Source organism: Nipponia nippon, unplaced genomic scaffold (genome assembly GCF_047370975.1).
Source record: "Nipponia nippon isolate SJK-2023a ecotype South Korea unplaced genomic scaffold, ASM4737097v1 scaffold_10, whole genome shotgun sequence".
NCBI lineage: Eukaryota > Metazoa > Chordata > Aves > Pelecaniformes > Threskiornithidae > Nipponia > Nipponia nippon.
Genome location: NW_028262291.1, coordinates 9,272,501 through 9,285,407, shown reverse-complemented (window position 1 = coordinate 9,285,407; position 12,907 = coordinate 9,272,501). Strand labels below are relative to the sequence as shown.

The 12,907-nt window shown below is 37.3% G+C and overlaps 1 protein-coding gene across 1 annotated transcript in view; it reads left to right on the top strand.

Moving 5' to 3' along the window:
- The first annotated feature begins 1,708 nt into the window (after positions 1 to 1,708).
- CCDC73 (coiled-coil domain containing 73) overlaps positions 1,709 to 12,907 on the top strand; it is a 75,365-nt gene continuing 64,166 nt past the window's right edge. The window contains exon 1 of the mRNA XM_087743892.1: positions 1,709 to 2,773. The gene's annotated coding sequence lies outside the window, so the exon portion shown is untranslated. The remainder of the gene's footprint in view (positions 2,774 to 12,907) is intronic.

Below are 12,907 nucleotides of genomic sequence, written 5' to 3'. Positions count from 1 at the left end.
AACAGTCACTTGGGAAGACAAATGCCATCACTCCAAATGTCCCCTCCTTCCTACTTCTTCACCCTAGTTTATATGCTGAGCATGACGTCATGCAGTATGGAATATCCCTTTGGTCAGCTGTCCTGGCTGTGCCCCCTCCCAGCCTCTTGTGCACCCCCAGCCTCCTCGCTGGTGGGGTGAGAAACAGAAAAGGCCTTGACTCTGTGTAAGCACTGCTCAGCAGTAACTAAAACATCCCTGAATTATCAACACTGTTTTCAGCACAAATCTTAAAACATAGCCCCACGCTAGCTCCTATGAAGAAAATTAAGCCTATCCCAGCCAAAACCAGCACAAACACACTGCAGTTAAGAGGTACTTTATGAATATGTAACTTAAAAGCTGCAGTGGTTCTAATGCTTTTTAGACATGGATTCTTAAAAATTCAACTTATTTCCACTGGTGAGTAGAAGCCAACTTTAATTGGGTGAGGTGCTTATTTTAGGTGCTTTTATCCAAGCAGATGTGATAGTTGCTGGGGTTGATAATACATCAAACTTTTACTGTTTTTCATGATTACTGATTTTACAGACAGTGGTGTTACACTATGCAGGAAAAAAATACAGGTTAATTTGCTGTTCTTCTCATGTTGATTACTGTTTCTAGAAAGTGGTCTAGCACATTAGAGCCAGATAAAGAACAAAGTGAATTTTATTGAATTCGAGGAAGCAATTGGTGAGAGTTTTCAGGTTTTTAGTCCAAATGAGAGAATGCTACATGTGTGAGGTAAAGCCAGTGCAGGTCTGCTGATGATATAAGTTATTCTTTGCTATGGTCTAAAACCTGGTTCTAAAAATATTTGTAGACTAGACAGAAGCAAATACCTTTCTAAAAACATTAAGGTCAGTGATGCCAAGCTGCCTAAGTAGTCTTTCTGCCTAAGAAAATATGCAGAAAATTTAGGTAAGCAGTTTCTCTACAAAGAGAGGTCCAGTGAGGAGTGCTGCTATGACTTCTTTTGGCTCTCTTTGCTTTGTGGATGCCAAAACACTACTTTCTTTCCAACAAAATAGTTTTAGTGACTGCATCTCAAGTGTATATACAGTTCTTGACACTTACAACAAAGGCAAAATATTTCACAATGGATGCCAAACTCTTTCATGCTTGGCAAGCGTTTCTTCTCAGGGACATAATCTAGATTATCCTAGGCAGGTAAGCAGGCAATTACATAACATCTGCTTTAGCTCAGGAAAAACACAGATGAACAATTTGGCTAAGGAGAATCTGTTGGATAAATGATATTGTAGATCCCTTAAATCATTGAGGTGGCTCACGAAGACCAGGTAATGTGCTGCATGGCTATTGTGGCACCTGTAACTGCTGCCGTTACTGAAGGGGAAGTTCATATGAGTAAGAAGGAAATAGACAAGTTAGGATCAAAGGTCTGGGCATTGGTCTTCTGTTCTAAATATTCACAGCATTCTTATGATGCCATTGTCATCTGACTTACGGGTGTGCAGGCTAGTAATGTGTACAGTGGCAAGAATGATAAACATAGTCTTATGTTGCCCCATTCATGCAAAGTTTTTGTTGTACATTGGAAAAGGCTACTGAGTCTTGACTCAAGACCAGGAGTTTGAGAATGCTTTCTATAAACGTGGTGGTGGGGGGTTGTTTGTTTGTTTTCCTTCTGGAGATTGTATAGTTGGATATGAAAAGTCTTCTGGAGTTTCCTTGCTTCTTGATCTTGGGGAGCATTTTTTTTTTTATTAAAAAAAAAAAAAAGTCCTGGGAGAGGGGAATAATGTGGTGTTTTCACTGAAGCTGTGACAGAAGGAGTTTGTGTGACATGGAGGATTGCAGGGCCCTCAACCTCCTCCATGAATGCATGAGGCAATTAAAACAGCAATACTGGTAAAAGCCTATCAAACTTCAAATTTTGATAAATGTTACACCATTGGATTGGGCTCCACTCTGTACTGTTTTAATTATAGAGTGGATCATAGATTTTCTTAGCTAAGGAAGAGAATTTTTGGTGGTGGTTTCTTTGATTATTTCACCATTGACTCGTTTTCTCAAGTAGTTGAGATCTTGTCTGCTATGTAATTTTTATCCAGACTTCCTCTTGTTCTGCTTCTTTAAGTTCCCCTAATAGAGGGAGATAGAATTGAAGTTTGTTTTTACTTCTCTATGCATTAATGTTAAATTGTTTCTCTGGGCAAAGAATACATCTTATTTTGTCTTTGCAAATTATGGTTAACATATTAGCAAAGATGCTGTGTGGACTCATTCAGATTTTTTTTAACAATCTACTGATCAAGCCATAAATTATCTAAACAAGTGAAGAACTTGTTCTGCTTCTTCCTCTGGGTTGCATTTTGCAACTTTATTGTTGGCAATTTTGAAAGAGAAGAGCTATTCCAGTGGCATGGATTAAACAGGTAAGTTGAATCATGATGTGTGAATGCTTTTGAGACAGTCTTGCTTTTGTTCAATGTAAACTTTGTGTATTTAATTCCTATACTTTGTGTGTCTATAATTAAGATGTTATTTGTTTGACCAACCAAACAAGAAACAGCTGTTAACTTCCTGCTAAGGAGATCAGCTGTAATTTCCCCCCATTGTTTGTTTATTTAACTTGTATTCCACTTTTTCTTCTTCTCTTACAATGAGAATAATGAGAACAATCTCATTATAATAATTCAACAGAATTCTATTAACAGAAATTAAGGTGGAGCCCATGAAAAGGAGGTGACTTGAGGAACTTCTGCAAAGATGAATCACTCTTGAGCATGTAAGGCTTTTTCGGTCTTTGGTGTGTAACTTGGGGAATAATTTTGTGTTTGGATTTTTTGAACCTAGGAAACGAACGCAAAAAATATTCCAAGCTTTTAAATAAATAATATTTTCAGGTTGAAAATAATTTGTAAGTTGTAACTGATTATTTAGGACTATCCCCTTAAAGCTCATTGTTTTACAAAGGTAGTTTGGCCCTCTGCATTAATGGATTTTAATTTATTTTTTTTTATTTTATACAACAAGGCATTTTTTTTGTAATCAAGACTGTCAAAGAGTTACAGATCTTACTAAACAGAAATTGGTGGCATTCACTTGGGAATTAGTGGTAGAGGTTAGAGTTTGGGTTTATAGTAACTGCAGTGCAATTTCAGAAATGTCTTCTGATTTAGTTCTTAAATTTTTCTTTAAGAAAAGAATAATACAGTAACTCACATGAAAGATGGTAGAAGTTGCAGAGTCGCCCATTTAAGTTTAAAAAATAAAAAAGATGACATTAAAATAACCTATGTCTATATTGATATAGTTTTGGACAGGATTACTTATTTGTGCAGGGAGACAGAGGCCTCATAAAATAGCATGAACTTTTAGTTGTCAGAGAAATTATATTCCCTGTTCAATGCATTTGAGGTACTTGAGGAAAATTAAGTCGTAGGAGGCTCTGTTATGAAGTTTCTTACTCTCTTGAGCCTTTAGGCCAAAAGTGCACGAAGGACTTGACGCTTCTAAAGGACTGACAAACCTAACTCTCCTTATGTTATCAGCTGTTGGGAGTCCACTGTGGTATTCTTGTATTCAGTCCAGAGCTTACATTTGGCCAAAGCATGCTGCTTGCTAAGGCATCTAGTCTTGATCTGAAGATACCAGGAGATGGGATGTTCACTATTGCCATCAGTACTTTTTTTTTTTCCCAATGCTTAAATGTCCAAGTTCTCTAGAAAAAAGTTTATGACTTATTTCTTCAGTAAGGAAGACGTTAGATAAAGTGATTATACTACTTATGCGATAGATGGCTAAATAAAAATACTATTGGCATAAGCTCACTTCGGGGTGGTTGACTTTGCATAAAAGAGTACTAAAGAATGTAAATAAAAGAATATAATAATGCAATGGTGGAAGTAAATCATATGAAATACATTTACAATACAAACAGATATAAAAAAATTGAGCGCATAGGAAGTAAAGTGAGTAACTTCGAGGTGCTTTGTAAATTCCTCTAAGTACCAACACGCACATGAAGATATCTAGACACTGCAAGGTACTTTGCCTCATTCTTCAAACTAAGTGGATGATGCTTTTAAAAACTACAATTTCTTGTTGGAGCAATAAAAAAAAAACCCCATTTTTTGATGCATATACTTATATGTATGAAAGCATAGACACTTATGTTCTTGCAGCTTGTAATGTGTCCCTAGGTACAAAAATAATATAGTCAAGAGTAGGAAGAAATGAAGACTAAACAATATGTTATTTAACTAATACTACAAAAATTACTCTAGAGAAACTGTTTTCAGATATTTTTTTCTATAGACAGCTTTATTATACTGGGTTTATATGATCAATTTTTTCAATATATTTATAATATCAGAAAATGAAACAAACAAAAAAAATAACCAGGTGCTACCAAACTGCTTTGAAAATGTCTGTTTCGGATTAATTTAGAGAATTCTTTCAACCAAAAAGTATGCGTATATATTTATCAATTTAATAAAGATATATTCAATTAATTTTGAAAACCAGAGTAGAAAATTAATTTCCCTCCCACAGTCTTAATGAAGAAATAAAGGAACTAATTTCCCATTGCTGTTAGAGGGGTAATCCACTCCTTCACATATTAAGAAATTAATGTAACACATCCAGTCAGCCAAAGAGTCTCTGATTCTTCCCCTCCCCCCCCCCCAATCTCTTACACCAGCTTATTTTGTATAATACAATTATGAAGAACAAAATTGAAAGAGACTTAAGTCTTGTTATGTCTTTCAGATGTCAGTATGTGCTAATTTTAGGTCTGATGCTGTTCCGAATAAAATCATCTGTTGAATTTGATAGTACTTGCTAGTTTTGGTTTTCTTTAAAAAAAAAAAATTAATTGTATGTTTAAAAAAAACCCAAAACCTAAATACCACACATCCTTTTTAAAAAATGCCAGAAAAATGTTAAGGAAGAATTGTGACTGACTTTATAGACCTTTGTTTGTAGCATTTGTGGGTTTTTATGTGGTCAAAAGGTCATCCTATTTATTTGAGCTAAATACAGAAGAAAGATATTTTCTTACTTTTATTTAAAAATTGTTTTGAATCTGATAGCATTTTTTTTTATGCTAGGAATACATTTGAGCAGAGTTTTATAACTGAAAAAACAGGTCAAGTTATTTTTAAGGTATTGGAAATGGGTATTTGAGAGATGCTCAGAATTACAGTACTAGAAATTATTTTCTTGTCTTAAGACACTTTATTTTACATACATAAGCAGCTTGGTGTTTGTTTGTTTTTTTTTTTTTCTTTAAACAGCGCTCCCTGCACAAGTGAGGCACTAGCTGACAGTACGCTCAGTGTGAGTGCAGTTTGTCCTTAACCTAAGGAAGAAAACTATGAGATTGTGTTAATGTTACTTTAAGGAGGCAGTTCAGACTAAAAAAAAAAGGAGGGGGGGAGGAATCTCAGATTAAGGTTTTGAAACTTGTTACTTGTAGCAGACATTTTGGGGGTTTAATCTTTTTTTGATGGTGAGTGTTCAGCAAAGCCGTTGATTGTGTACATAAATTTAACTTGTCAATAGCGTCATTGATAGCAAAAAGCTAAAGGGTAAGTATATATTTAATTTACTTCTTGATCAGGACTGCTTCCGCAACAGGCAGAACAGCTGAGCTTTATTAGGCATCACTGGTTGGTTGGTTTGTGTGAATGTGGCATAATTCAGAAAATGGGGAGATATCCAGAGCAAGAAGGAATGAAAATACAGCTGCTCTCAGGACAAAGGATCAAACACAAAGCTTTTTTGAAAGACTTGAGACTATAGAATCTGAAAGGATTTAAAAATCAGAAATAGGAGGCCAAAAAAAATTTTTTTTTTTTTGGTATGCAGGGACAATGGAAAGAAATTAATTTCCCTCCTTCATCTCCCTCTTCCCACCCCCTGGTTTGAGCAAAAGTAACAAAAATAGTGTGGGAATACCTACAGACCCATTTAATGTGGGAGGAAGAGCAGTGGAACTCTGGTGCTGAGCTCTATTCGTCTTTTAGCTTCCAACTGTGGCCTTGACGGAACAAATCTCATGTTACTGGTGACAGTCCAAATTATGTCCCCGTCTAATACATCTAGATTACATATTTCAAAACTTCTGCGAAAGAATGCTTTCTGAATTGTACTTCGGAAAATATTACATTTCCAGGTATCATTGTTTCAAATAAATATTTTAGTTTTTGCCAAGTAAATCATAGGATTACAGGGGGGGGAAAAAAACCACAATTCATTCCACAGTGACTATGTTATGTTTCCATAAAAAGTGATTTATGTATAACATTAAATATACATAACTATTTGCTATGAATTTTATTGAAAGACACTTGTGCTATACAATTTACAGAAATTATGCTTTCATGGAAGTTCATTCTGCTGTTGAAGACGGTAATCTAGGTGAAATGCAAACAATCGAGTCAAAAACAAAGATTTTTTTTATACATTCGTATTTGAATTTTAGCATAGAGAGGAAAATAAGTGAAAAGGGTACCTATATCAGCTTCAAATTTATGTTTTGTTTTCTTTTAAGTTAGGACATATATTTCTACAAATCACTTGGATCGTTCTATTCCCCTTGTCCAGGAAATTAAGTAGTTACTGGAAACCTATTTATTTCACATGTTCATTATCCCATTTTTTTTTGCCTCTTTCAAGTTTGATCAAGCAAAAGGAATGGACCCTAATAACCAGTTATTAGATGACTTCAGCTTGCATTCCATGTTAAAAGTAAATCCTTGATAAATAAGTTCCTGCATACCTTTTCATTATAGTGCTCACTTTCACATTATACTCCTATTATGCTTTGCCCGAGTTGTATGACTTTGTATCCCCTTCCTTGCTCTTACAGCTAGGTCTTCTTCCATGCAGCAGTTCAGCACGGATTTATTAATGATACGAAGACAATTATAGAAATGAATATTAAGTTTTGCAGAGAACTACTGAATTGGTAAAGTCATAAACTGACACTATGGTTACTACATAAGTAACGAATAACAGCATACAATTTTAAAGCTGTTCTTCATGAAACCATTTAAAATGTTGTGGTGGTTCTTTAAATAGTGCTATTATTAAAAAAAATTGCTGGATATAGTATTTTCAGTTTTAATTCTTACCATTTTCTATGAAAATTACAAAGAAGAGTTAGACAAAACATTTTGTATTACCTGACCTTTAAATAATCCAATTGTATTTAACATGCTATGCTGCTTGTGTTACCTGGCTCTTTTTATGTTGGAGCCAGGGGGAGTGAGCGGGATTGAGTTCTAAATACATAAGATTTTGCAGCTGAAAGTCAAACTAAGTATTTGTGTAAAATAAAAGGTCAATTTCATTGAAAAGTGAAAATCCACTGGCAGATCTTCCTGAACAGATAATATATTCCAGCTGTTATATTTCCACTAGTCATCCAGTAATACTGAAAACAGCCATGAAGACCTATGGGGACAATACAGTCTCAACCAACACACCGCTCGGCTAGCTTAAGCCTTCGTGTTAGCTGAGGATTTTTGTTGTAATACGTCTGTAAAGGTCCGTTTGTGACACACAGAAAGCCCAGCGCTCCCACTCACGGGCCTCACCGTGGCGGTACCAGGTAAGGGTAATGAGGACCGGCTGGATCATGCGTTAGAAAGGAGATTCACTGCCGCAGAAGCACGGGGAGCATTCAGGGGGGAAGAAATTGTTTGCACTGAGTAAGAGTATAGTTCTGATCATCATTCTGCTTACCTTTTTTTTTTTTTTTTTTAATACCAAGTACATATTATTTCAGGTATCCCATTTAATTTTTTTTTTTTTTAACTTGAGTAATTTGGAAATGTTGATTTTTTTGATATAAAGTATTTCCTTCTTCACGTGTGTCCTAACAAAGTTGGGCGGTATACCTCCCAAAGGTCAAATCACCTTCTCCTTAGGTTTGTGTGCGCTTTAATTAGCAGTTAAATAATACGGTTTAAGCAAAGTCAAGTAGATAAATCTAATTTATTGTGCCAAACAAAACCCTCTGTTTGGGGGAAAAGTAGTACAAACTTAAGGCAAAATACTCATGTGCTTCAGCACTACATAGCAGGATGTATAAGATAAGGAAAAAAGTACCAGATACGCCTTAAAAAAACCAAATTATCTTCTGGGTCCCCCTCACTTTAAAAGTGAATTTACGCGTGGTGTCGCTAGAGGGCAGAGTTACGGATGTGCGGGGGCGCTCAGCGCGTGTCCGCAGGTTGGCACGTTGCGGGTGTGGCGGGGTAAAGCCCGTCTGCCCTGCGGCTGTCCGCTCCCCTCCCGCTCTCCTTCAGCCGCAGCGCGGCGTGCCGGCCTCGGAAGGGGACGAGGGCTTGGAAGTACCGCTCGCTTCCAGGGAGGTTTACGTTTCAGACCGAGAAGGATTAAGTGTCCTACCCTTAGGTATTGCTAACAAAGTAACGTTAACTGTATTAGGAAATTTCCTGTATTCTAAACGCGTGCTGCCTCTCCCCGGGCCCCGTCGGCAGCGGGCGGGGCGCAGGCCCAGCTGAGGAGAGCAGCCGGGCGTTGGCGGGAAGGCGGTGTCCGGGCGGGTGGCGAGGGGGGGGCGGCCTGGAGCCCCGGCTCCTGCCCGCAGAACGGGGTAAGCGGGCGGCGGGCTCGGTGCTGCCTGCCGGGCCGTGCTGCCGTGGGCGGGCGAGGCGTGAGGGTGGCTGTGCCGGCGGGAGAGTAACCCGCCTCCGCTCTGGTAGAGCGGGGGAGGCGAGAAGCAAGGTTTTAAGAAAGCATTTTTCCAGCTGGGCCTGGGGGGTGACAGCACTGTGAGTCTTGGGACTGTCCCGGAGAGAGCGGAGTCTTTCCTTGTTTTTATTACATAGGGCTTAGTCTCTTGCTTTTCATATGGATTCGTTTATGCAGTGCCTCATCCAGCGTCTGTAAATATTCAAATTTCTAGCCAGGCCACTTACCTCTCAGCATAAGAACAGTTTCACCGTGCTACAGGTCTGTGAGGAAAATACGTTAATACTTGGTGCATCTTTTCTGTCAGAGCCACCTTTTCTGTATCCAAATGGACAAAAAAAAGTACATGAGAGTTTCTCCTCTTCCTGTATGTGTCTCCTTGCTCTTGCATGTATACCCTCGCTTAGTTTATTTGATGCTTATTGCATTGCTTGTATCTGACTTCCAGTGTGTTTCAGCCTACAGGTAACTACGGAGAAGCGTTGCTGGTTTGAAACTGGGGTGTCTTTTCTGGTTTAGTTTCCTCTGACACCCAGTGCCAGTCGCACGTCGCTATAGCCATGGCAATAATTTTTAGCTGAAAAAATAACTAAATGTATAGCCAACAGCAGCGTGCTTCAAGATGCAAAATTTATCCTCAGTAAGAAAGTTTAATTCTTGTCTTTCATTTAGGAATTTGAACAAATATGTAAAACACATATTTACTGAGTATTTCTAGTAAGATCTCAGTCACGCTGTCTCTCATGTTCATGGTAAAGGCTAACATGAAAAAAGCTCTAAAAATACTGTCTTAGGTATATTTACATGTCATCTTAAAAGTGTTGCTGGTTTGGTTTCTTGCGCCTTTTGCATTGAAGTTTTTATCAGTATACCATGTAACTGTGGTCTTCTAAGGCATCTTTACAGAAGCATCATGCATTCTGTCTTCCCTCCTGCAAAAAAATCCTGTGCCTGTTGATCCTGTATTAGACTGGGTACCCAAGGAGGGGGAATAACATTCACCTGTTTTCTGCAGTCTCTGCTGCTCTGAAGTTTTGGGGATGCTGTGGCATGGGGAGGAGACATAAAACTCTGTGTCTCGGTACAAGGCTGCTTCTTGCCTTCTCCTGCCGTTCCTGACCTCCTGTCGGAGCTGTTCCAAACCTGGTGCTGCAGAGGCGTCCTTGCACTAACCTATACCAGGATGCGCATGTATAGGATGAGGAAATTGTTGTAATGATGAGATGGGAATTTTTTTCACTGATGCCGACATTATCTGTGATGCTCAGGCAGAAAAGAAACAACTTTCTTATCATATTATGCCCCATTGAGATAATAATTTCTTTCCTTTTGAAGATTTACCGTAAGGAACCCAAAATATTTAATAGTAATGTTAGTGTAAGTTGTGTTGAGGAATGGTTTGTAGACGAAAAAGTAGTATTTCTTGTCAGGCACATTTAAAAGAAGAGAGAAGGTAAAAAAAAAAAACCAAAACAACAATAAACCAGCCTTCAGGCAAATCAGTTCTTTCTGAATATAAAATAGATATTTCCAAAATGTTGGAAAGAAGTTAAATATCAGTAGCGCCTGAACTTGCTGACACAGGAGATTGTGTTTGCTCCTCCTGCTGCCATGTCCCTAATCTTTTGGATTAGATTTAGCCAAGAGAGCAATTTATTCCCCTTAATGAGACTGTCATGTAAGAAACACTCCACAGCCCAACATGGTTCTGAATGATGCTTCCATAGCTGACAGCCTTCTTTAATTGATAAAACTAAGTTTCACAGATCTTTAGATCTCTCGCATATGGGTATGGTTTTCTTCAATACATTCCTCAGTGTAAATCTGTTTAATGTTAATATTAAATTATTTTGGACTGATCCCTTACTTGATGGTACTGAGTCTAATTACTTCCTTGTTTTACACTTGGTATACTTATTTCACAACTATAACTACAAATAAGTAGCAACTGCCACATCGGAATGCTACCTCAATACATCTGCTCTTTTTGCAGAGAGTGAGTGACACATTGCAAATGAGTTCTGAAAAACTGCAGTTGCTGCTTGCTTTGTGCTGCCAGAGTACTTCTACTGGACGAGGAAGTTAGTTGGCTTCTGATACCTTAGTCCTTGCACAAACATGTTTTTAGGAAACGATTTAATTTTTATTCCATGGCTTTAGCTGTAATTGCGGGGGATTAAGCACGAGGACGGCATAGTTCATTAGTTTGTCGACTAGGTGGCAGTATGGTGTTTAAAACGAAGGTAAACTGCTTTTTGGCTCACTAAAAGACCTCTAGATTTTTCTGTGTCTGTAAAATTTGGGTAAACCTGGGTTCTATTAATCCCTTGAACAGTTAATGTTTTTATACTAGTAGGTAAAAGGACGCTGACTAAATCTTGAAAAATGTTAGGATTGAAAGGTTAGGCAGAAGGAGAATTTAATCCCACATACAAACACTGTAAGTAGATACACATTTTTACAGTCTTAATTAGAGTGCAACTGCCTTACGTTTTCCTCTTTTCTTAATTTGAAGTGAGTTAAGATTTTTTTTTTCCTGCTAATTTCTTAATAGTCTTTTTACTTGTGGTTAAAAAAATCCTGTTGTTATCTATTTGCTTGCCATAATAGTGTCCTATAAAAGACAGATGCAATATACCATGTAGTTATTTTTTATTACAGAAGGTAAGGGTCCGGAAAATGTATTTCTGTGTTAGACCTACTAACCAACTTGTATGATATGGAAACTTTAAATCACCTGTTTTTTGAAAATGCCTCAGCTGGCTAGCTTGTGAAAGATTATATATTTTCATCAAAAGAATTCAAATAACTGAAGGGATCCTCTTGTAATGGGGGAAAAATGCCGATCCCAAGCAATGTAGTACTTGGACAAGCAGTTCCAATCTCTTAAACTTCATCCAGAAATCAACAGGTAGCTAATACAGACTTTAGAGTAACTGCCAAAATATGCTAGAAAATTTTACCCTTCAAGTTACATTTACCACAGTTCTGTATTTGATAGAGTAATCTTTACTGGATCATGATCTAAAAAGTTGAATTGGAGCGCTGTGATAATTGCTGGAAATAGCTATTTTCCCATCAAAATCAAGTATTGTAGATGGAATAGAAAAGACTCTCAGAGGAACTTTCCCATATGCTTTCTGGGTCATCAGTTTGGTCTTCTCAGGAATGTGTTGTTCAGCTTCCCTTCATTTTTTTTGTTGTCATACGATGAGTATACATATAGCACACTTAGCTGTTATATTTAGATAGGTTTGAAATACAGATAAAGATGTTAACCATATCACCATATTTTATAATAATTCACTTATCTGTACTCCCTAACAATAGCTTCATTAACATGTTGAAACAGAGTTGGGAATGCGGAGTCTTACAGAATAGCATATAAAAACTTTTAGACAAATGAGGAAAAAAAAACAAACCAAAAAACCCAAACCAAACCGCACAGACTCATTACTTCTTGACAATTGTTGTGCTCTATTAAGGAGGTAATGTTGGTCTCCCTCCCACAAAGGACACAATACTTCCCTGGGCTTTAACAAAAGCAACTTTAGAACAAGTGTACAGCTTCCAGAATGAAAATTTTTACACTTATCTTGAATTTAAACAAGTTCCATTGAATTTAGGCCAGAAGCTTCTAATACCTGCGATGAGGACTACTTGATGTGACTAGGACTATTTTTGTCTTTGGAAAATAAGAAGTAATAGCAAGTTCACAAATCTGTTCCTTGGATAAAATGCTCTCAATTGTGTGATACCTTCTATATGGAATACATCTGTTATTTTAAGTCTTCAGCTGTTAGAGCAACAAAGAACATCATCTTTGCTTTCTTTAGTAACAGGCTATATATTATGTTCACTGTCTGTTTCAGAATTTGTCGTGAGCCTTCTAGACAATTCTCTCCTGTTTTGTTAAGGTAAACTAGTAAAAGTGTAACCTCTAATTTTAGAAAAAGGGTAGAAAGAATAGATACAGTAAAGTATTATTAATCCATCAGTAAAGGGATAGAGAACGTTCTCTAGAAAAGCCTTGAGGAAGCAGTCTGGGTTCCACCAGTCTTCAAAGGTGTATCGTCAAAACAGAAATTGCATGCTGATGGTAATGTTGTACTTAACTTTTACTCTATAAAAAGCAACACATGATCCAAATCAGTGCTCTGGGCTAATTTAAAAATCCTGTAGTTGCAAGGTC